Raw genomic sequence first — 25,151 nt, 5'->3', positions numbered from 1 at the left:
AGGAGGTCCCCGCGGCCCGGAAGACGCGGGCGGAGCCGTGAAGTCACCTGACCCTCCGGCGCTGCGGGGGGACTCCCGCGAGATGTCTTACTATTGGAGCGTCGGACAGTAGCAGATGTCGCGAGACTCCGGGATCCAAGTCCGTCCGGGGCGACCGAGTAGTCTCCGTCTGTGGGCGAGTAGTTGGTCACCTTAGCGGTGTGAGGGTGGACGGTGGTTAGTAGCGCGGCCTCCTTGCCATGCTCTTTCTGCTTAGGTCTCTTTTCCTGGCGTGAGGAGAGTGCTTGGGCGAGGTTTTCTGTGTGCTCTGGCGCCTGGGAAGGAGGCTGAGAACCAGCTGGCTGCTCGGTCAGGCTGTGGGGGCGCGGGGCGGGGGGCGGGGGGCGCCGAGGGCCGCCCCCAGCCGGGCGTGAGTGTGCGTGTCCGGGGCCCCGCGTCCCGTCAGCAGCAGGGACGCCAGTGCAGTGCGGAGGGGCGGTACTGACCTACGGCTTTGAGCTGCTGCACTACGGCCGGAGCTCTCACCACTAGCCTGCATTCCTGAAGACCCGTGTTTCACGGCTGTGCCTGCAAAAACCGAGGGCTTTGTAGGATCTGCTGATGTGTTGTCCACTTAGATTGCTCTTCCTGAAGGTTTGGATTTCCAGGTTTTAGGATACCTCACAAATGGGTGGTTTTCAAGTATAGCAAGGGGCTGGAGGACCTAATCTGTTAATCTCCAGAATGGCAGTAACAACTGCTTTCTAATCTGAGCAGAACAAAAATGTTGAGATTAATCTCTAAGCTTCTAAATTGTCTCTATTGGGTAACTTTACTGAAATGTAGATATGTGGTCATCTTCAGTGACCAGAAATTGTTTATCATATAGGATGGGGCTGCAGGCCAAATCTACCACCAGAATTTGGTTGGCTCTGTGATCAAAGAGTGGTTTACATTTTTACAAGTGATTGGAGGAAGTCATCAGGGAACTATAAATTGAAACACTGGTAAGAAAGGCTAAAATTTAACAGCTCAGGGAATAAGAGATGTTGGCGAGGTTGCAGAGAGAATGTAACCCTCTTCCGTTGTTGATGGGGGTGCAAACTGGTGCAGCCACTCTGGAAAACAGTCTGAAGGATCCTCAAGAAGTTAAAAATAGGGATCCCTGGGTGGCGCAGCGGTTTGGCGCCTGCCTTTGGCCCAGGGCGCGATCCTGGAGACCCGGGATCGAATCTCACGTCGGGCTCCCGGTGCATGGAGCCTGCTTCTCCCTCTGCCTGTGTCTCTGCCTCTCTCTCTCTCTCTCTCTCTCTGTGTGACTATCATAAATAAATAAAAATTTAAAAAATTTAAAAAAAAAAGAAGTTAAAAATAGAGCTACTCTAGGACCCAGCAATTGCACTACTGGGGATTTATTCAAAGAATACAAAGAGAGTGATTTGAAGGAGCACATACACCCCAATGTTTAGACCAGCAAAGCCCTCAGTAGCCAAAATATGGAAGGAGCCCAGCTGTCCATTGAAAGATGAATGGATGAAGATGTGGTATATATGTACAATGGAGTATTACTCAGCCATCAATGGAGTTGCAGTACTGAAACTGCTATTCATTTTATTCTTTAGGTTGATTTTATTTTATTTATTTATTTATTTATTTTTTTAAAGATTTTATTTATTTATTCATGATAGTCACAGAGAGAGAGAGAGAGGCAGAGACACAGGCAGAGGGAGAAGCAGGCTCCATGCACCGGGAGCCCGACGTGGGATTCGATCCCGGGTCTCCAGGATCGCGCCCTGGGCCAAAGGCAGGCGCCAAACCGCTGCGCCACCCAGGGATCCCTAGGTTGATTTTATTGATAGATTCTTCTGTTAATTTCAATTCTGTATATTTTCTTAATCATTAAAATTGATTATTGAAGGATACATTATATCCTTAACCTGTGTTTTCATTTACTAGACTTTCCTCTTCCTTTGTTACTGTTGGTTGGTTGGATCTTTTTTTTTTGTAGATTTTATTTATTTTATCATGAGAGACACACAGAGAGAGAAAGAGAGAGGTAGAGACACAGGCAGAGGGAGAAGCAGGCCCCATCACAGGGAACCTGATGTGGGACTCAGTTCCAGGACTCCAGGATCACGCCCTGGGCCAAAGGCAGGCACTAAACCGCTGAGCCACCCAGGGATCCCCATGGTTGGTTGGATCTAAGTCAAACATTTATTTGTCTGATTGTGAAAAACAGAATTTGGATTCTCCTACCTCTGTGGTCAAAATCCTGTGCAGAGTAAAATGCTAATGTGTCCCAGAGACCAGCAAGGTTTGTTATTCTTCATTTGGAGGCATTGATAGCCTTGATAACAGAGGAGGTTCCACTGCCTGTGATAAGCTAGGTCCTGCATTTCTGCAGCCTCATTCCCTTCCCTCCCTCAGCCCACCAAGGCTGTCCTGGCCTGTCCTTCAGAGGTCTCCATGTGCTGCACACAACTCCTTCTGGTGAGCAGTTTGTATTAGTTTCTCAAGTACAGTGCCTGTCCTAGGATCCCACATTCTATTCCCCTACTAGGAGGAAGTAGCACCTTTTTTGCAGTTAAAATAACAATAGTTTCTCCTTATCCATGTTCTAAGACCCCCCCAATACCCCATGCCTGAACTGTGGACAGTACTGAACCATATATATACTATGTTTTTTCCTACACATACATATCTATGATAAAGTTTAATTTATAAATCAGGCGCAGTATGAAGTTAACAACAATAATTAATAATAAAACAATAATTATAGCAATGTACTATAATAAAAGTTACATGAATGCATGGTCTCTCTCAAGATCTCTTATTGTTTTATACTCACCCTTGTTGTGATGATAGGAGATGATAAAAATAACCATGGGATAAAGTGAAATGACGTGAGTGATGTAGGCATTGTGATGTACAGTTAGGCTACTATTGACCTGACAGTGCATCAGAAGGAGGATCATCTGCTTCCAGACTGTGGTGGACCTTAGGTAAACCAAAGAAAGTGAAAATGGGGATGTTCGCAACTACAGACACAGAGGGTGATCTATGATTCTGTTTCTCTCCCACTGTACCGTCCAACCCTGTAGGGTTCGAGACCTGGGTCAGTTTACTCACCATTGTATCCTCAGAGCACTCTACAAAGAACATAGTAGGTCCTCAATAAGTATATATATTTAACTGAGTGGCAGCTTCATCAGCTCCCCTCAATCCAGACCAGGATCTGACTGGATCCATTTCATCTCTTCACCTTAACTGCTGAGGACAGAGATGACCAAAGTGGAGAGTACATAGGGGGAGGGAGGGGTTAAAAATGGAGTTGGGAAAAGCTAAACTTTCAGAAGCTACAGAGGGGAGAAGAGTCTCAGAGACATATATAAGAACAATGCCCTCCCGTGCCAGACCACTGATTTAGAAGAACTTAGCTCTGAAGCTTTGTATTAAAATTCCAGTATGTGTGGGTGTGTTTATCCATCTTCTTCCCCATCTAGACTGCAAACATGCTGCTAAAAACTCAGTGATGATGTGACCTAAACCCAAACCCGACTTAAAATATTTTATGCTTCTACTCAGTTCATCATGTCTAACTGGCAACTCCCCCCACTTGCCAGCCCTTGAATCTGCAGCCACACGGACTTTCTCTGCACCCCACTACTTCATATTCCTGTCTCCTGCACACAGCTGATACCCACCGCTAGGTATACTCCCTCACTGTAGTCCCTCCTCCAGTTGACTACTTCCCTCTCCTTCAAATCTGAACCTAGGCTCCAGCAGTTGTGGGATTTTTTTTTTCCCCTGGCTGTTCCTCATAAGCACAGAAACACACCCAGGCTGCAGGTTATGTGGCCCCCTCTTTCCCTGACAGCATTTAGCACCCTGTAATTTATCTACTTGTTTACCTGTTCCATGACTGAAGAGCTCCACCTTTACTGAATCCCCAGGGCTCAGTCTAGGAACTCAAAAAACATTTATTGAGTAAGATGAAAATTTTGAATTAACGTATATAACAAAACTTACCATTTTATTTTTAAGAGTGTAGTTCTGTGGTATTAAGTATATTCACATTGTTCTACGACCATTCCCTCTAACCAACTCCAAAACTTTTTGATCTTTCCTAATTGAAACTCAATAAACAGTAACTTCCCATTCCTTCTTTCCACCAGCCCAAGGCAACCATTATTCTACTTTTTGTCTCATGAATTTGACTAGATACCTCATAGAAGTGGAATCATCCAGTATTTGACCTTTTGTCAAATGGTTTATTTGATATTTAATCAATATCATTAAATCATAATCATTAATAATCAAATATCATTAAATATATGGTTTATTTAATATTCTCAAGGTTAATCCATGTTATATTGTAGAATGAATCAAAATTTCCTTTTACAAGCTGAATGTGTATGTATACCATGTTTTATCAATTCATGTATCCATCAGTGGACATTTGGGTTACTTACAACTTTTGTCTGTAGTGAATAATGCTGATATAGACATAGGTGTAAAAATAACTCATTTAGGCCCTGCTTTCAATTTTTTTATGTATATATCCAAAGGTGGCATTGCTGGATCATCTGGTAATTCTGTGTTCAGAATTACTTCACATCAACTGTCCTCTACATCAGCTGCATGAATTCTGTTTTTCACCACCAAAACACAAGATTCCAATTTCTCCACATCCTCACCAACATTTATTTTTTGCCCATTTCCCTATTATTTATTTTTAATTCCTTATTTATTTCTAAAAATTTTATTTATTCATGAAAGACACACAGAGAGAGGCAGAGACATAGGCAGAGAGAGAAGCAGGCTCCATGTAGGGAGCATGATGTGGGGACTCAACCTGGGACTCCAGGATCATACCCTGGGTCGAAGGCAGACGCTCAACTGCTGAGCCACCCAGGCGTCCCTTAATTTCTTATTTAAATTCAATTTTTTTAATTTCAATTTTTTTGAGGTTTTATTTATTTATTTATTTTTATAAAAATTTATTTTTTATTGGTGTTCAATTTGCCAACATACAGAATAACACCCAGTGCTCATCCCCTCAAGTGCCCCCCTCAGTGCCTGTCACCCATTCACCCCCACCCCCCGCCCTCCTCCCCTTCCACCACCCCTAGTTCGTTTCCCAGAGTTAGGAGTCTCTATGTTCTGTCTCCCTTTCTGATATTTCCCACACATTTCTTCTCCCTTCCCTTATATTCCCTTTCACTATTATTTATATTCCCCAAATGAATGAGAACATACACTGTTTATCCTTCTCCGATTGACTTACTTCACTCAGCATAATACCCTCCAGTTCCAGCCATGTCGAAGCAAATGGTGGGTATTTGTCGTTTCTAATGGTTGAGTAATATTCCATTGTATACATAGACCACATCTTCTTTATCCATTCATCTTTCGATGGACACCGAGGCTCCTTCCACAGTTTGGCTATTGTGGACATTGCTGCTAGAAACATCGGGGTGCAGGTGTCCCGGCATTTCATTGCATCTGTATCTTTGGGGTAAATCCCCAGCAGGCCAATTGCTGGGTCATAGGGCAGGTCTTTTTTTAACTCTTTGAGGAACCTCCACACAGTTTTCCAGAGTGGCTGCACCAGTTCACATTCCCACCAACAGTGGAAGAGGGTTCCCCTTTTCTCCGCATCCTCTCCAACATTTGTGGTTTCCTGCCTTGTTAATGTTCCCCATTCTCACTGGGGTGAGGTGGTATCTCATTGTGGTTTGGATTTGTATTTCCCTGATGGCCAGTGATGCAGAGCATTTTCTCATGTGCTTGTTGGCCATGTCTATGTCTTCCTCTGTGAGATTTCTGTTCATGTCTTTTGCCCATTTCATGATTGGATTGTTTGTTTCTTTGCTGTTGAGTTTAAGAAGTTCTTTATAGATCTTGGAAACTAGCCCTTTGTCTGATACGTCATTTGCAAATATCTTCTCCCATTCTGTAGGTTGTCTTTGAGTTTTGTTGACTGTATCCTTTGCTGTGCAAAAGCTTTCTTATCTTGATGAAGTCCCAATAGTTCATTTTTGTTTTTGTTTCTTTTGCCTTCGTGGATGTATCTTGCAAGAAGTTACTGTGGCTGAGCAAAAGAAACTCAGCCACAGTAATTTCAATTTTTTAAATTAAATTTGCCAACAAATAGTATAATACCCAATGCTCATCCCATCAAGTGCCCTCCTCAGTGCTCGTCACCCAGCTACCCCATCACCCTACCCACCTCCCCTTCTGCAACCCTTTGTTTCCCAGAGTTAGGAGTCACTCATGGCTGTCTCCCTCTCTAATTCCCCCCCCCTCAGTTTCCCTCCTTTCACTTCTAATAATCCCTTTCACTATTTCTTATATTCCCTGTGAAACCGTATGATCATTGTGCTTCTCTCATGGACTTATTTCACTCAGCATAATACCCTGCAGTTCCATCCACATCAAAGAAAACGGTGGGTATTCATCCTTTCTGATGGCTGAGTAATATTCCATCGTATATATAGACCACATCTTTTTTTTTTAAGATTTTATTTATTTATTCATGAGAGACACACAGAGAGAGAGACAGAGACAGAGACACAGAGAGGCAGAGACACAGGCAGAGGGAGAAGCAGGCTCCACGCAGGGAGCCCGACATGGGACGTGATCCCAGTCCTCCAGGATCAGGCCCTGGGCTGAAGGCAGCGCCAAACCGCTGAGCCTCCTGGGCTGCCTGACTACATCTTCTTTATCCATTCATCTGTCAAAGGACAATGTGACTCCTTCCACAGTTTGGCTATTGTGGACATTGCTGCTATGAATATTGGGGTGTAGGTGTTTTCACTACATCAGTATTTTTGGGGTAAATACCCAGTAGTACAATTGCTGGGTTATAAGTTAGCTCTATTTTTAACTTCTTGAGGAACCTCCACAATGTTTTCCAGAGTGGCTGTACCAGTTTGCATTCCCACCAACAGTGCAAGAAGGTTCCCTTTTATCCTCTCCAACATTTGTTGCTTCCTGTCTTGTTAATTTTAGCTGTTTTCACTGGTGTGAGGTGGTATCTCATTGTGGTTTTGATTTGTATTTCCCTGATGGCAAGTGATGTGGAGCATTTTTTCATGTGCTTCTTGGCCATGTGTATGTCTTCTTTGATGAAATTTCTGTTCATGACTTCTGGCCATTGCATGACTGGATTGTTTGTTTCTTGGGTGTTGAGTTTGATAAGTTCTTTATGGATCTTGGATACTAGCCCTTTATCTGATATGTCATTTGCAAATATCTTCTCCCATTCCATAGGCTGTCTTTTAGTTTTGTTGATTGCTTTCTTTTCTGTGCAGAAGCTTTTTATCCTGATGAAGTCCCAATAGTTCATTTTTTCTTTTGTTTCCCTTACCTCCAGTGATGTGTCTAGTAAGAAGTTGCTGTGGCTGAGGTCAAAGAGGTTGCTGTCCGTGTTCTGTAGGATTTTGGTGGTTTCCTGTGCCACTCCATTTTGATTTATTTTTGTGTATCATGTAAGAAAGTGGTCCAGTTTCATTCTTCTGCATGTTTCTGTCCAGTTTTCCCACCAGCATTTGTTGAAGACTGTCTTTTTAAAATTAGGTATTCTTTCATCTTTGTTGAAAATTAGTTGGACATATAGTTGTGGGTCCATTTCTGAGTCTTCTACTCTATTCCATTGATCTATGTGTGTCTGTTTTTGTGCCAGTACCATACTGTCTTCATGACTACAGCTTTGTACTATAGCTGGATGTCTGGAATTGTTATATCACCAGCTTTGGTTTTCTTTTCAACTTGCTTTGGCTATTCAGGATGTTTTGTGGCTCCATATAAATTTTAGGATTGTTTGTTATAGCTCTGTGAAAAATTCTGGTCATAGTTTTACAGGGATTGTGTTAAATGTGTAGATTACTTAGGGTAATATAGACATTTTAACAATGTTTCTTCTTTCCATCCATGAGCATGGGATGCTTTCTCATTTCTTTGTGTCCTCTTCAATTTCTTGCATGAGTGTTCTTTTTTTTTATTTTTTTATTTATTTATGAGAGACACAGAGAGAGAGACCGAAGGAGAGGGAGAAGTAGGTTCCCTGCAGGGAACCCGATGTGGTACCTGATGCCAGGACCCTGGGATCACAACCTGAGCCGAAGGCAGATGCTCAACCACTGAGCCACCCAGGTGTCATGCTTCCACCAGTGTTCTATAGTTTTTCAGATTCCAGATCTTTTACTTCTTTTGTTATGTTTATTCTTGGTATCTTATGTTTTTTGGTGCAGTTGTAAAAGGGATCAATTCCTTGATTTCTTTTTCTGCTGTTTTGTTTTTGGTGTATAGAAATAACAGATTTCTGTACATTGATTTTATATCCTGTGACTTTGCTGAATTCCTGTATAAATGCTAGCAAGTTTTTGGTTTTCTGGCATAGGGTATCATGAAGTATGTGAAGAATGAATGTTTGACTTCTTTCTTGCTGACTTGAGTGCTTTTACTTTTTTTGTTGTCTGATTGCTGGAAGCTAATACTTCCAGTACTATGTTAAATAGTAATGACAAGAGTGGACATCCCTGTCTCAATTCTGACCATAAAGAGAAGCTCTTATTTTTTTTCCCCATTGAGGCTGATATTAGTTGTAAGTCTTTCATATATAGCTTTTATGATGTTGAGGTATGTTCCATCTATCCCTACTCTGTTGAGGGTTTTTATTAAGAATGGATGCTGTAAAAAAAAAAAAAAAAAAAAAAGAATGGATGCTGTACTCTGCCAAACACTTTCTCTCAAACTATTGACAGGATCATATGGTTCTCATCTTTTCTTTAATTAATGTGGTATATCATGTTGATTGATTTGTGGACACTGAACCATTACTGCAGCCCAGAAATTAATCCCACTTGATCATGGTGAGTAATTCTTTTAGTGTACTTTTAGATTCAGTTAGTTAGTATCTTGTTGAGAATTTTTGCATCCATATTCATCAGGGATATTGGCCTGTAGTTCTCTTTAAGTAGATATGTCTAGTTTTGGAATCAGGATAATGCTTGTAATTGTAGAATGAGTTTTGGAGTTTTGCTTCCATTTCTATTTTTTGAAACAGTTTGAGAAGAATAGGTATTAATTCTTCTTTAAATGTTTGGTAAAATACCCCTGGTAAAAAAGCCATCTGGACCTGGACTGTTGTTTGTTGGGAGATTTTTTTTTTTATATTACTGATTGACTTTTTTTTTTTTCTGATAATGGGTTCAAATTTTCTCTCTCTTCTTGTTTCAGTTTTGACAGTTTCTGTGTTCCTAGGAATTTGTCTGTTTCTTCCAGATTGCCGAGTTTGCTGGCATATAATTTTTCATAATATCCTCTTATCATTGTTTGTATTTCTGTGGTGTTGGCTGTGATCTATTTCATTCATGATTTTATTTATTTGGGTCCTTTCTGTTCTCTTTTTCATAAGTCTGGCTACAGGTTTCTCCATTTTCTTAATTCTTTCAAAGCACCAACCCTTGGTTTCATTGATCTGTTCTACTGTTTCTTTTGTTTCTATATCCTTATTTCTGCTCTAATCTTTATTATTTCCCTTCTTCTGCTTGCCGTAGGCTGTATGTGCTGTTCCTTTCTGGTTCCTTAAGGTGTAAGATTAGTTTGTGTATTTGAGATTTTTCTGGCTTTTTGATGTAGGCCTGTATTGCAATATACTTCTCTCTTAGGACCACCTTAGTTGCATCCCAAAGTTTTGGGCTGTTGTGTTTTCATTTTCTTTTGCTTCCATGTATTTAAAAACTTTTTTTCCTCTTTAATTTCCTGGGTAACTCATTCATTATTTAGTAGGATGTTCTTTAACCTCCATATATCTGTAGTCCTCCCAAATTATTATTATTATCATTATTATTACTATGCTTGACTTCAAGTTTCATAGCATTGTCTGAAAATATGCAGAGAATGATCTCAAGTTTTTGTATTTATTGAGGACTGGTCAGTGACCCAGTATGTGATCTATTCTGGAAAATGTTCCATGTGCAATTGAAACAAATGTGTATTCTAGTGCTTTAGAATGAAATTCCCTGAATATATCTGTGAAGTCCATCTGGTCCAGTATGTCATTCGAAACCATTGTTTTCTTGATCTTCTGCTTAGATGATCTATCCATTGCTGTGGGTGGGGTGCTAAGGACCCTACTATTATTGTGTTACTATCAGTTGAGTTTTTTTATGCTTGTTATTAATTGATTTACACATTTGAGTGCTCCAAGGTGAGAGCATAAATATTTACAATCGTTAGATCTTCTTGATGTATAGACTCTTAATTATGATTTAATGCCCTTCATCTCTTGTTACTGTCTTTGGATTAAAAACTACTTTATCTGATAGATATATGGATAGTCTGACATTCTTTTGGCATCCGTTAACATATAGATAGTGCTCTACCTTATCATTTTCAATCTGCAGATGTCTTTAGATCAAATTAGTCTCTTGTAGGCAGTATATAGATGAATCTTTTTTTTGTATCCATTCTGATACCGCATGTTTTCAATTAGAGCATTTAATCTATTTACATTCAGAGTGATTATTTATAGATATGAATTTAATGCCATTGTGTTATCTGTAAAATTGGTGTTTGTGAGTTTTGTTCTCTGCTCCTTTCTAGTCTTTGCTGATTTTGATCTTTTATATGTCCTCACTCAAAGAGTCCCCTTTAATATTTCTTTCAGGGCTTTTTTCATGGTCATGAACTCCTTTAGGTTATGTTTGTCTGGGAAACTCTATCTCTTCTATTCTGAATGACAGCTTTGCTGGATAGAGTATGCTTGGATGCAGATTTTCCCCATTGAGCATGTATCCTGCCATTCTCTTCTGGCCTCCCAAGTTTCTGTAGACAGATCTGCTGTGAACCTGATCTGTTTTTCCCTTGTATGTTAAGGATTCCCCCTCCCCCGCCCCTCTTGTTGCTTTCTGGGTTCTTTCCTTGTATGTGTATCTTATGAATTTGACTATGATAGGTCTTGGTGATGGCTGGCTTTTGTGGAATTAAATGGCAAGTATCTATGCTTCTTGGGTTTCATTGTCTGTGTCTTTCTCCAGATTAGGGAAATTTTCAGCTATAATTTGCTCAAAGAAACCTGCTCCTTTTTCTTTCTCTTTTTCGGAGATTCCTGTGTTACAAATAGTATTATGCTTTAAGGAGTTGCTCAGTTCCTTAGGTGTACATTTACAATCCAGTATTTTATTTTCCTCTTTTTTTTTCAGCTTCATTGTTTTCCATAATTTTAACTTCTATATCAGTGAGTCATTCCTCTGATTCATCTATCCTCATTGTCTTGGCATCCATTCAGGTTTGAGTTAGTTATAGCATTTACATTTTGGCCTGACTAGTTTTTTAGTTCTTTTATCTCTGCAATAAGGGATTCTCTAGTGTTTTCTTTGTTTTTCTCAAGCCCAGCTAGTATCCTTATAATTAATTGTTTTAAAATCTAGTTTAGATATATTACTTATAACTGTATTGATTAAATCCCTAGCCATTACTTCTTCCTGTTCTGTTTTTTGGGGTGAATTCCTCTAAATTACCATTTTGTCTGGGTTATTGTGTTTTGGTTTTTTTTGTTTGTTTGTTTTTGATGGTAAAGCCTGTTTTATTCCTGCTCCTGAGAGTAATGGCTGTATTGAGACTTGTCAAAGGGAAAAAAGGAAGCTAGAGCCTAGGCATATTTTGGTGTGCTTGTCAAAACAAGCTAGATCATAAATAAATAAATAAATAAATAAATAAATAAATAAATAAATAAATAAAATATAGTAAGCTTGATCCTACTTCCTCTAGAGATGAAGCTTTGCAGCACTCTATAATCAGTAGACTTGGTGAGTGTGAGAAATTTGTACTGGTCTTCTGGGGGTGAGGCCTTCTTGCTGATTCTCAGGTGAACTATCCCTATTGTAGAAGCATCTGCAGGGGCCGAGGGGGCAGGGCTTGGTGTATGCTGCTTAGGCCAGCACTGGGTGGTGCTATATTTCATACTGAAGTCAGTGAGTGCTGATATATTGGGGGTGGACTTGGGGAAGAGGTGTAGAAATGGTGTGCCAGGCTCTCTGGTCCTCAGAGCAGGAAGTTGTTTTGAAGAATGTTCTATGTGCACATTAAAAGAATGCATATTGTGCTGTTTTAAGATGGAATGTTCTGTATATATGTGTCAGGTCCATCTGGTCTGCTGTGTTATAGAAAGCCACTGTTTCCTTGTTGATTTTCTGTCTGGATATTCTATCTATGGATATATGTGGGGTGTTAAATTTCTCCACTATGATTGTGTTACTATTATTGTCTTCCATTATGTCTGTTAATGGCTGCTTTATGTATTTAGGTGTTCTCAGGTTGGGTGCATAAACATGTACAATTGTTATAAACTTTAATTGGACTGCTCACTTTATCATTATGTAATGTCCTTTTTGTCCCTTGTTGCACATCACCTTTGTGCTATTTTATTCAATATAAGTATTTCTATCCTAGCTTTCTTTTCAACTCCACTTGTATGGTAAAGGTTTTTCCGTCCATTCACTTTCAATCTGCATGCGTCTTTAGGTCTGAAATGAGTCTCTTATAGGGAGCATAGAGCTGGGTCTTGATTTTTATCCATTCAGTAACCCCGTGTCTTTTGATTGGAACATTTTATTCATTTACTTTTAAGGCAATTATTGACACATATGTACTTATTGTCATTTTGTTACTTGTGTTACAGTTGTTTTTGTAGTTCTTCTCTGTTCCTTTAGTCTCTTGCTCTTTTCACTTATGGTTTGATGGAATTCTTTACTGCTATACTTTGATTCCTTTTCTTTATTTTCTGTGTCCATTATAGGTATTTGATTTGTGGTTACCTGTAAGTTCATACATAACATCTGTCTGTATATGTACAGCTGTCTATACTGTTAATAGTCACTTAAGATTGAATTCATTCCAGAAGCACTACATTTTTATTCTCCCTCCTACATTTTCTGTATATTATGTCCTACTTTACAGCCTTTTATTTTGTGTATCCACTGACTGATTTTTGTAGATATAACTGATTGTTACTGCTTTTGTGCTTTAACTGGTCCATACTGGTTGTATAAGTGATTGATCTACTACTTTTATTATATATTTGCATTGACTTGTGAAATGTTTTTCCCTTTCATCAATTTCTTCCTCCTAATATGGTATTTTCTTTTAACTTCAACAATTTCCTTTGACATTTCTTACCAGGCTGGTTTAGTGGTGATGAATGCCTTTAACTTCTGTTCATCTGGGATATTCTGTATTTCTCCTATTCTGAATAGTAACCTTGCAGGATAGAGTATTCTTGGTTACAGTATCTTAAATATATCCTACTACTTCCTTTTGGCCTGAAGAATTTCTTTTTTTCTTTTTTTTTTAAAAAAAGATTTTATTTATTTATTCATGAGAGACACACACGGAGAGAGAGGAAGAGACACAGGCAGAGGGAGAAGAAGGCTCCATGCAGGGAGACAGATGTGGGACTCAATCCCGGGTCTCCAGGATCAGGCCCCTGGCTGAAGGAGGCGCTAAACCGCTAAGCCACCCGGGCTGGGCTGCCCCTGGCCTGAAGAATTTCTGCTGAAAACTCATCTGATAACCTTATGGCTTTGCCCTTGTGTATATCTGTTTCCTTTTTCCTTGGTGCTTTCAAAATACTCTCTTTATCTTGATGAAGTCCCAATAGTTCATTTTTGCTTTTGTTTCTTTTGCCTTCGTGGATGTATCTTGCAAGAAGTTACTGAGGCCGAGTTCAAAAAGGGTGTTGCCTGTGTTCTCCTCTAGGATTTTGATGGAATCTTGTCTCACATTTAGATCTTTCATCCATTTTGAGTTTATCTTTGTGTATGGTGCAAGAGAGTGGTCTAGTTTCATTCTGCTGCATGTGGATGTCCAATTTTCCCAGCACCATTTATTGAAAAGACTGTCTTTCTTCCAGTGGATCGTCTTTCCTCCTTTATCAAATATTAATTGACCATAAAATTGAGGGTCCACTTCTGGATTCTCTATTCTGTTCCATTGATCTATGTGTCTGTTTTTGTGCCAGTACCATACTGTCTTGATGATCACAGCTTTGTAATATGGCTTGCCTTTCAGAATTGTGAGGCCACAATCTTTGTTTTCTTTTTCAACTTTCCTTTGGCTATTTGAGGTCTTCTGGTTCCATACAAGTTTTAGGATTATTTGTTCCAGCTCTGGGAAAAATATTAATGTCTTTCAGCCTTCTTATTGGAGTACCTTCTCATTGCCTCCTAGGTTAACCCCAGGAGATATTACTACAATGAAAGCTTCAGCAAGTTGTCCTTCTGGCCTCCTTCATCTCCATCTGGGACAGTGCTCCCAGACTACTAGGTGTCCCCAATTCAAGCTTGCCTGGAGGACATTCACCTAAGCCTACTGTGTGCCAGGCCTGTTCAAGACATCAGGGCACAACAGGGGTGAAGCAGCAGGGAGGTCCTCATTCTCATATGGCTGACAGAATAGTAAAAATTAAGTTAAACATACACAAAGTCAGGTATTGATATGTACCATGAGGAACAATAAAGTCAGGAAGGAAGTGTGAGCAAATTGCTGAATGCATTTAGGGAGCAGACAAGTACAGTGGAAAGATATTTCAGTCTGGAAGAACAAGTGCAAAGGCCCTGAAGCCAAGGTACATGTTGATAGTCTTATTTTATGGTTTGGATTCTTAGCTTTGCCTGGAGTCATATTTTGCTTTTATGCGTAATGCTAGGTTTCACTTCTGAGGTAATTAAGCTGAACCTGGTCATCAATTTGTTGATTTCAGGAAATTCTACAAGAGTAATTCAAAGTAGAAACAGAAGTGATTTGGGACTAGTCAGCACATGTTTATTGAAGGGCCTCCCTGGTCTCAGCATTGTTAGGAATGAGGAGGCTGTGAATGAACATGATGGGTCTCCATCTTGATGATTCCTGTCAATGAACTTCTTCCACATCCTCAGTCCCCTTCCAGTCTCAGGTGGGTTATGACCTCTGACCTTGATGGTCTTGGTTCCCTGTGTTCATCTCCTTCCAGCCTTCTCTGTCTCTGTTTATCCCAAACTTCTCAAAGTCTGGGTCCCACACTGACCTACTCCCTTGCATCATCTCTTGCTGAAGTCCCTCTCTTTGAGGGAATCCCCTAATAGCCCCACCATCATGCCCTGAGAAAGCCTCTTCTACATATCCTCCAATGTATCCCCTGCCATGATTCCACTTCTGAAGGACCCCCTGTCATTCTCTCCTTCCCTGCCCCCGCCACCAGGCTGTGCCTCAACCTACCCCCGAAGGCCCCTTGAGGGTTGCACAGTTACACATGGGGACACTGAGGGCACACAGGCATTGTTGATGAAAATGACAAGCAGTACCCCAGAGCAGAAGACAAGCAATTGCTCCCTGAGCAGCTGGAACTCATGCTGTTGTGGCTATAAGATGCCAGTAAAGAAGGTGAGACCAACATTGGGCTGCAGTCCCTTCCCACCTGTCCCTCATGTGCCCCTGTCTTCATGCCTCAGCCTGAGTGTACTGTTCCTCTTCCTTATGTGTTAGAGATACAACCATTCATTCACTTACTTGCTCATTCATTTGTCTTGTATTTGGCTACTGTTGAGTGCCAGGCTTTGGGTAGATGGTCACTCATTCTGGAAGTTCTAGGTTAGATGTCACCCCTTCCTTGAAGTACTTCTCGAACCCCATACTTTCTCCCTGCACCCTCACATCTGTGAGCTCCAAGTGTTGTGTTCACACTTTAATGACCTCTCCAGCCTGTGAACTCTGTGAAGACCCTTGGCCATTGCAGAAAGGGGCTCAGAACAATGCAAAGATGGTTTAATGATGAATAAGTGAAATGATTAAACACAGGCAGGTCAAGTTCACCAAAGATAGGATTCTTCTCCCACCCTCCCTCTCTTCCTCCAAGATCAGGTGCCCCAGGGTTCTGTTCTAATCCTCGCCTCTCTGGAAACTTTAATCTTTGTTTACACTTTGAAGACAGCTTAGGCCTGTATCCTTCAGTAGTATGAAACCTAATTTCCACTTGAAGGGCAGCCATTCCTCTGTTGTGTCTGAGGCAACACAAGACAACATGGAAGCTCAGTTTATTGGCAGGGAGATATCTCAGTGGCTGGGCCATGGGGCAGCAGGAAGTGGGGAAACAGGACCAGTTGGACGCTGAGCTCACCACCTCCTTTCTCCTGACCACATCCTTTTATATTTAACCAAGTAGACTGTAACTATCTGAGGATCAACCTGTCTCCTAGATAGGAGATCTATTCTTCAGGGACAGCTTTAAGAGCCACCACACCTAAGGTTTCGACTCTGTGTGTGAATTAGGACAAATCACTGGTGCCTTTGGAACTCCTGTTCCTAACCCTAAGTGAATCAGGCAGTGATGCTCTGCTAGAGCGGCTGCTGGAGGTGGAGCTTGAGCAGGTGCCTGGCACTGGTCACTATAAGACATTGCAGTTGCTGTGATACCCTGTTACTGCTGTCCCTGAGATCCCGCCTACTCCATAGCCATGTGTGTTGAATGCCTGGGTGGAGAGATGCCAGAGTGAGTAAGAGAAGGGCAGGTGCTTCCAGGGTAACATTGAAATACAAGGGACTTGACTTTCCTCCCTCGTGACATCCAGCTGTACCAGATCTGATGCCACTGGCCACACACTCTGAGCTTGCACAATCTCCTGGGAACTCTGTGGACAGTTTATTGGCTTGGACCACAGAATGATGGAGGTTATGTCAATAGCAGCTTAGCAACAGAGGTCAGGAGACCCCAGGGCTTTTCAAAACACGTTCGTGATTGGAGCCTGACATGGCATAGCTACACAGCATTGACTGTTGGGGTGCCCAGCCTTGGATGGGTCATCCCATCCTGAAGGCACCCAATTGCTTCTGATCTCTCAAGCTAAGTAGGCTGGACATGGTTGGTCCTCGGTTCAGAGTAGACTAGGAATATCAGTTGCTATGGGCTTTAGCAGTCTGTTTCTTCTCTCATCCCTTTCTCCACATGCCATTGCCACAACACTTCCCCTACTCCCCAGCCATCAGGGCGTCTGTCCATTGCTGGAGCCCTGGTAGGGGTGGGTGGCTTCAGGAGTTCTGAAAAAGTACACATGGCTGACTGGTGCCTTCTGGGTTTGCTGAGAGTTGAAGGTTGCTAGGGCAAGTTAGACTTGGCTGGAAGGCAGTGCTCAATGCCATGGAAATGTATCATGAAAAGGTTGTGAGGGCAAATTTTATAGATTTGTAGAAAATAAATTATGATGTGAAGTGTAAAAAGCCAAACCTAAATGTCCACGAATCATAAAATTCTTTTTTCTTGAAATATACTAAATAGGCAACTCCATAGAGACACAAAGCACACTGGTCATCACCAAGGAATGGGGAGAGTGAAATGGAAAGTGACTACTAAAGGGGTTAGTGGGTTTCTTTCTGAGGTGAAGTGTTCTGGATTGGGGAAAGATGATGCCTGCACAACTTTCTGAAGACATAAATCACTGAATTGTATCCTTTTCAAAGGGTGAATTTTATGGTATGTGAATTATATCTTAGCTGTAAACACTGTGGTTAATCAGTAAAAAATCTCTTTAGAGCTTTAACAGGAGCAAGGCTTTTTATCCTGAGTAATTTTTGCTTCCCATTCTACTAACCTCTGTAGACTTCAACAAAGACCTCCAAATGAGAAAGAGCACTGTGTATTCAGAGACAACTGTATGCAGCAAGTGAGTCCGCTATCATATTTGCTTTGGCAGACTCAGAGACAGGAGGAGGAGCAGGAAAGCTTTGTGGTACAAGAAAAGGAAAGCATGCCTTCATCCCAGGTAGTGCTGTGCTATGAGGAAGCTGGAGATGGGTTGACTATAAGCATCCTAGCTGATTGCTTAGGGGAACATATTTGACTTTCCCCGTTTGGTTCTTAGTTGAAAGAAGGATTAAAAATGAGGAAGTTATCAGGCATTGACCAAGTCCTGAGAGGTTGGGATCTGGATTTCTGGGCTGGTTGCTTCAGATTTTGTGTGAGAGCATATGTGTGGGCTGCAGGGAGAAGATCCTTGGCCTTCAGAGGATTCAAACTCTGCATACCCAAACCTCTACTTCATCATCTTTAATCAGTCAAACTCTGTGGAATGAAAAACTTGATTCATATTTCTGTCATTGACTGCAAACAATATTACCATTAAAATAATGAAGAGTAAGTATAACAATGGTAATTTGCATTGCCACAAACAAACCTCAGGAATTTCTACCTTCCTAATGTCTATCATATACTGGACTTCAGTGACAGGCAAACAATTGTTAAATCATTCTATTTTCTATTCAACCCCATGACCATCTGGTGGACCTTCTGGGAATAGGCAACAGGTGACAGCCAGCTGTTGAGAAGGTCACTAGTTAGGATCCCAGGACACCACCAGGAGACATCACTCATGCAGATGGCCTCCCTAAGTAGCCCTCTAGCAGCAATCCCAGATATGCTCTCATGAACATTTCTCAGTGAGGTCCAGAGGAAACTATAAACAGCTGACAGGTAACCCATCACTTCTTGTGAAAATGGCACTCAGATGGCTCTCAGACCCAAGGTGATGAGAGTGGAACACCAGGTGACTGGACCAAGGACTTCAAACCCTCATTGATGGTAATACAGGGAAGCTTCTCACATCAGCCATTTGGAGAGGGTCCCCAGCTACTTAGTGGGGACTTTTAATAATTGTGACATTCTAATGAGTATATATGGGAGGATCCACTTGTATTTGGGAGGCCTCCTGGTGCCCTCCATGCACATCCATGAGAGATCCCCACTACCAAGCAAGGTTTGGAAAAATTAGAAAAGGAAAAACCACCACTGGGGTGCACAATGAAGTGCAGAGGACACGAACACTGTCTCCTCTTTGCACCCAGCACTCCCACTAGGTCCCTATGGGCAAAGGGGCACTGGAGCACACCAGTTGATCCTTTCTTGTCACTTCAGTGACTCTGGAGCACAGTGCTGGCCTGTACCCTTCTCCAGAGCCACTCCTGGGGAAGTGGATGGTGTGCCAACACTCTGGCACCCCAGCAATGATCCTGGTAGTGCACAGGGCTCCTGGAGTACTGTTTCCCTTTCTGCACTGAAATCCCATCTATTGCCCATTTCCCTGGAGTTCTGGAGGAAGAAGATATATAAGTGTCCACCAGATATCCCTGACACCTGAACAGTCATCAGCTGAAAAGACATGGATCATTTCTGCTTGAGCCTTGGATCTCCAACCTGGGCCCATGAGAGGTGTTTTGCATCCAGTGTGGCCATGGGTGCCTCTGCTATGAGCCTCTTGGCCTGCAGGGCAGATCCTGGCAGAAGGAAACAGACTTGGAACAGTTTATCAGCAGGGCCTAGGAGCTATCATTTACTGGAGTGATGGCTATTGAGAAGGGTAGAGCCTCCTCACAGAATTCTCATGGCTACAGGGTTTGCTTCCAAGCTCCGGAGGAATATGAAAATTTTCCTGGTGCTGTGGAGAGGACAGCCCTTCACAGTGTTCTCACAGTAAGAGTAATAGTTCCCAGGCTCCCAGTGGCCTTGTGAAATATGTAGGGGTGTGGGCAGGCATGGACTGTAAATTTGGAACCATGAATCATATTTAGTCCATAATTCCAGCCTGCACATCTCTCTTACATTCTTAAAAACCTCCTAGAAGGGCAGCCCCGGTAGCGCAGCAGTTTAGCTCCACCTGCAGCCTGGGGTGTGATCCTGGAGACTCGGGATCGAGTCCCACGTCAGGCTTCCTGTATGGAGCCTGCTTCTCCCTCTGCCTGTGTCTCTGCCCCTCTCTCTCTGTCTCTATGAATAAATAAAATCTTAAAAAAAAGAAATAAAAATAAAAACTTCCTAGAAGCCACAAAGGAAAGATCAATAAGCTTGACCACATAGAGTGTAAGCAAGTTGATCTTTACATGTCCAACAAGAAAAGTCAATAGCAATAACTAATGTGGGATCATTTGCAAATACATATACAATAAAAACAGTAATATCAGCATCACATATTATAATAATAGAACATGCACTTTTTATTTGAATTCAATTAATTAACATATAATGCATTATTAGTTTCAGAGGTAAAGTTCAGTGACTCATCACTTGTATATAACACCCAGTTCTTGTTACATCACGTGTCCTTCTTCCTGCCTATCACCCAGTTACCCCATCCCTCCACATCTCCTCTCCAGCCGCCCTCAGTTTGTTTCCCCTAGTTAAGAGACTCTCATGGTTCGTCTCCCTCTCTGATGGCATCTTGTTTTATTTTTCCCTCTCTTCCTCTATGTTCCTCTGGTTTGTTTCTTCATTTCCACATGAGTGAAATTATATGGTAATTGTCTTTCTCTGACGGACTTATTTTGCTTAGCACAATATCCTCTAGTTCCATCCATATTATTGCTAATGGCAAGATTTCATTTTTCATGGCTGAGTAATATTCCATTATAAATACATACCACATCTTCTTTATCCATTCATCTGTCAATGGACATCTGGGCTCTTTCCATAGTCTGGCTATTGTGGAAATTGCTGCTATAAACATTGGGGTGCAGGGGCCCCTTCAGACACCACATTTGTATGTTTAGGATATATACTTAATACTGCAATTTCTGGGTCCTAAGGAAGCTCTATTTTTAACTTTTTGAGGGACCTCCATACTGTTTTCCAGAGTGTCTGTACCAGCTTGCATTCCCACCAGCAGTGTAGTAGGATTCCCCTTTCTCCTCATCCTAGTCAACATTGATTTTTTGCTGACTTGTTCATTTTAACCATTCTGATTGGTGTGAGATGGTATCTCATTGTGGTTTTGATTTGTATTTCCCTGAGCTGAGGAAATGTCTGTTCATGTCTTCTGCCCATTTTTTGACCGGATTATTTGTTCTTTGGGTGTTGAGTTTGAAATATTCTTTATAGATTTTGGATACTAACCCTTTATCAAAACAGAACATTTGTAAAAAAAAAAAAAAAAAGTCATGAAGAGGGACCAGGTAAGTAAATTCTAGCATATCAACACAACGCAGTGCTATCCATTTGTGTTGTGGTTTGTTTATATTATTATAAGATACATTTATAGCTTCTTTTTTTTAAAAAGATTTTAAAAATCTATTTATGACAGACACACAGAGAGAGGCAGGCTCCATGCAGGGAGCCTGATGTGGGACTCAATCCCGGGACTCCAGAATCATGCCTTGAGCCAAAGGCAGATACTCAACCACTGAGTCACATTTATAGATTTATAGATTCTGACAGAGAAAGATGTTGATAATAAACTTTTAAAGGAAAACAGCAAGTGGCAGAAATCCAAGATGTAAAAAGAAAAGAAAAGTACATGGAAGTTTTTAAACTTATGCAGAAAGGCAAGGAATTGGAATAGCTTAAACAATTGTGAAAAACAAGAATAAAGTCTTCCCTGTATCCTGGTGTCAGTAGCCACAAAGGAGATTATCTTCAGAGACATTTATGAGCCACACCTCCTGCTTTCTGCTGCCTCCTGCTATATTCTCCTGGCAGGTAGCTGGCATGCCAGCCCCTCTCTGCTCCTCTGAGACCCTAGCCAAACTGGGAGCCAGTAGGACCCTGACTTTATAGGCCAAGCTTCCTGTGTCCTCAGCCTTTCACCTCATAGCCTTTCCCCCTAGCAATTCACTTACCTGCCCCAATCCTTCCAGCCTGGGGCTGCTTTTCCAGACCTACCCCAGTGCAGTCCTTCACCCCAAGAACTTTGGGCTGTGTTCCCAAAGAAAGTTGAATCCTTTGTAGAACAGGGAGGAAGCAAGAGTCAATGACTCATTGCACCTGGACCCACTGTACACACTTTGTGGCCATTCAACTACTAAAAACACAAGACTGACAGGCATCTCTAGTTTGCATGGTCGTTACCATTACTCTCTGGAAACATCGGGGCACAATCACAACTCTAGGGGTGCCAGGAAGAGAGGGGAAAGATACACATACACACACCCATCCTGGAGGCTAATTGGTACTCTTGCCAGGACAGGCAGGGGTGAGAGAAGAAAAGAGACCCTTGATGCCACTTGTTGGGTCCCAGCTGGATCAGACAGATTTTGGCTGTCTTACTGGTGTGACTTTGGGGAGCTGGAGCCTGTAGCTTCATCGCCTGTCATTTTCTGACCAACACCCTGCATCCTGTTCTGTCTGCCCTACTCCTCCTTAGCATGGAGTTCCAAATTAAGAAAATGATACTCTGCGTACATGGTGTTTGATTTTCAAAATTAAATAAAAGTGAAGAACACAGTGGGAGATTGAGGTGTTGTGAATAAGTTTGGTAAGGGGATATTGCTTATCCTTTTTGAAGCTATCAAGATGTTCAAGTATAGAGTATATAAAAACATTTGAATGTTTAACATTAGGGAAAATAAATGACTCCTCATTGCTCTCTCTTGCTCAGTCCCACAGTCCTCCCAGCGCCATAACCTGGACTCACCTGATGAAACACCTACCTTTGCACTGGTCTAGATACTTCTCTCACTTATCTCTGCCTTTTCTTTTCACCACATGCCTAAGGCCCCTGCACTCCCTAAATGATACGAAGGACTTGTTTGTCCCCTGAACCTAAGGACTGGAGAAACAAAAGAAATAAAAGAGAAGAGAAAAGAGAAGAGAAGAGAACCTTTCCCATTTGTTCTGTGAAGTCACTCTACTCATGGAAGCTGGAACAGTGAGTGTAAATGTTGGCAGGAGATTCTTTCCACAGCAGACCTGACCACAGCAGACCAGCAGACCTGACCTAACATGGTGAATATAACTAGCATCAGTATTTCCTGAGTGCACTTTTAACACCCAAGCCAAAATGAGAAACCTGGCTATTTGGCCAAGATGGCTCAGTTCAGCAACGAAGTCAAGTCCCTACTTACCTGTTATTTCATTGTCAGGAACTCAGCCACCACCTGTCCTATGTATTCTCATCCAGGAACAGTTTGAAAACCGGGTTGATAAAACTGGGGAAAGGGAAAGAAGCCACGAGAATCCAGAAGTTGGAAGCATCACTGGACACACCAGGCAGGAATCCCCCACCAATCACCTGGGGATGATGCTCTCTCGGCCCAACCCACAGGGGTGCACTGACAGGGTGAGCCCCCAAGTCTCCTGGGGTCCAAAGGAAGGGAGCAATGGTTGCTCTGCACTTTAAGGAGATATTATCCTGATCTCATAGATGACAATATGAAAATCATGCAGTTTTATACTTGAAGTAGACTTTCTGCTCACAGTTATTATTTCATTAGTTTTAATTTTCAGGATGAAACATAAAGTCCGAGGAAACCCTCAGCATAATCACTTGGGGACTCATGTTTCCACAGCAAAGACACCAGTCCTGAACTTCTCCTTTCAGAATTCTTGGGTAACTGCACCAGCATTTGTTCTCCAGCATGCATGTCAGCACTTTAGAGCTCGAAACCTCCCTGCTGTGCCCTGTTCCCACTCTCTGGATGCACCTGCCATCTGTTAGCATGGCTTCTCTATATGTGGGATTCAAGCAATACCAGAGCTTCTACCCTCGCTCTGCTTTCCATCACCCTGGACATGTGCCAGTCCTCTTTAGATCTATTTAATGGTTAGTGGAACAACCCAAGAACTCATGTCATGCTGGAGGGTCCGTGACTCTCATCACATGAGGCCAGCTATGACAACTCCTTGCACAGGACCGAAGCTGGAGTTCAGACTTTATGAGTCCAATGTTGGTACCACAATCCCCATAGGGTAAATAGAGTCACCAAATACAGACTAAAGTTTAAATTGCAGGGAAACTGGGTGATGTTCACCTAGCCTCCTAGTACAATGGTAGTTGGAGGTCTGTCCTACTAATCCTCATTACCAGAATCATTCTTCACTCCATGATTGATGTGTAGGAAAGTACTTGTATACTGTGAAAAACTACCCAAATCAATGGTCATGATTAACTGCACTGCACAGACAAATACTGATAATGTATTAGGAAGATGATGAATCACATTTCTGTGATCTTGAGATCTGTAAAAGAGAAAACATTTCAGGCATGATAAAGAATCTGCGACTTGGATTTACACGTATGCACTTATTGAATCCTCACATAAGCCTGCTACTCATGGAGTACTTACAATTTAACAAGAGACAAGAGCTAGGGTCAGTAAGCTTTATTTAAAGGACAGTATGAGGTGTCTAGAAAATGACAGAGCTACAACTTAAGTTTAGCTCTGCCTGTCTCTGAACCTCCAACCCCTAGCCATGCTGATCTTTTTTTTTTTTTTATAAGAGTGGTTCATTTTTTTAAATTTTATTTTTATTTATTCATGAGAGAGAGAGAGGCAGAGACACAGGCAGAGGGAGAAGCAGGCTCCATGCAGGGAGCCCAACGTGGGACTCTATCCCGGGACTCCAGGATCGCCCTGGGCCGAAGGCCGCGCTAAACCGCTGAGCCACCCGGACTGCTCGCCATATGCTGATCTTGAGGGCTAGATGTCAGACCCAGATTTTTCCCGAATGTGTCACCTCTCAGGTCACACCCAGAGACTCCGGCCTCTTATCACACCCTCCTCTCCAACCTCTTCACAGCTGACCCCCACATGCAGTTTCTCTCAACCCAGGGGACTCTCTGGGGGAACTGACCCAACCCTGTAAGTCAGCACCTCTCCTCAGTTCCGAATCAGTCTCCTCCATGAGGATAACCCTCAGCCTTTCTGACTTCTAAGCACCTCCATCCCAGACAACAAGAATATCTCCCCTGCTATGGCTGCAGCTATCCTATCCTTAACTGTGTTTTATAAATATCTGGCAACCCCATAGGCCTTGATAGTTAATCATTCTTCCTGCTTTGTAACATTTTGGACATTCCCCTTGTCTTTTGAATCTAGGAAATGCTCATCTATCTCCTTACCTCAGAAGGGCTCCTGTCCTATCTCACACTTGAAGAAGTCCATCTGAAGCAAGGCTGCAGCTCCCTGCCATGATGCTACATATTCCTGCATCTCTCCTCACTAGTGACTACTTTCCTGTTTAAATTCAAAGTCAATGGGGCGCCTAGGGGGCTCAGTGGTTGAGTGCCTGCCTTCAACTCAGGATATGATCCTGTGATCCTGGGATCTAGTCCCGCATTGGGCTCCCTGCAAGGAGCCCGCTTCTCCCTCTATGACTCTGCCTCTCTCCGTGTGTCTCATGAATAAATAAAATCTTAAAAAGAAATTCAAAA

The 25,151-nt window shown here is 42.1% G+C and overlaps 1 long non-coding RNA gene across 2 annotated transcripts; it reads left to right on the top strand.

The window, feature by feature from the left end:
* Positions 1-73: 73 nt before the first annotated feature.
* Positions 74-25,151, top strand: LOC140614345 (uncharacterized). 2 transcript variants are annotated; one of them, XR_012015243.1, is made up of 3 exons: positions 74-216; positions 22,493-23,327; positions 24,817-25,151. It is a non-coding gene; the product is annotated as an uncharacterized lncRNA (long non-coding RNA). The 2 variants fall into 2 exon arrangements; XR_012015242.1 differs by lacking the exon at positions 24,817-25,151 and having other exon boundaries at positions 22,493-24,005.

This window comes from Canis lupus, chromosome 22 (genome assembly GCF_048164855.1).
Source record: "Canis lupus baileyi chromosome 22, mCanLup2.hap1, whole genome shotgun sequence".
Taxonomy (NCBI): Eukaryota; Metazoa; Chordata; class Mammalia; order Carnivora; family Canidae; genus Canis; species Canis lupus.
This window is presented reverse-complemented; position numbering and strand designations above follow the sequence as displayed.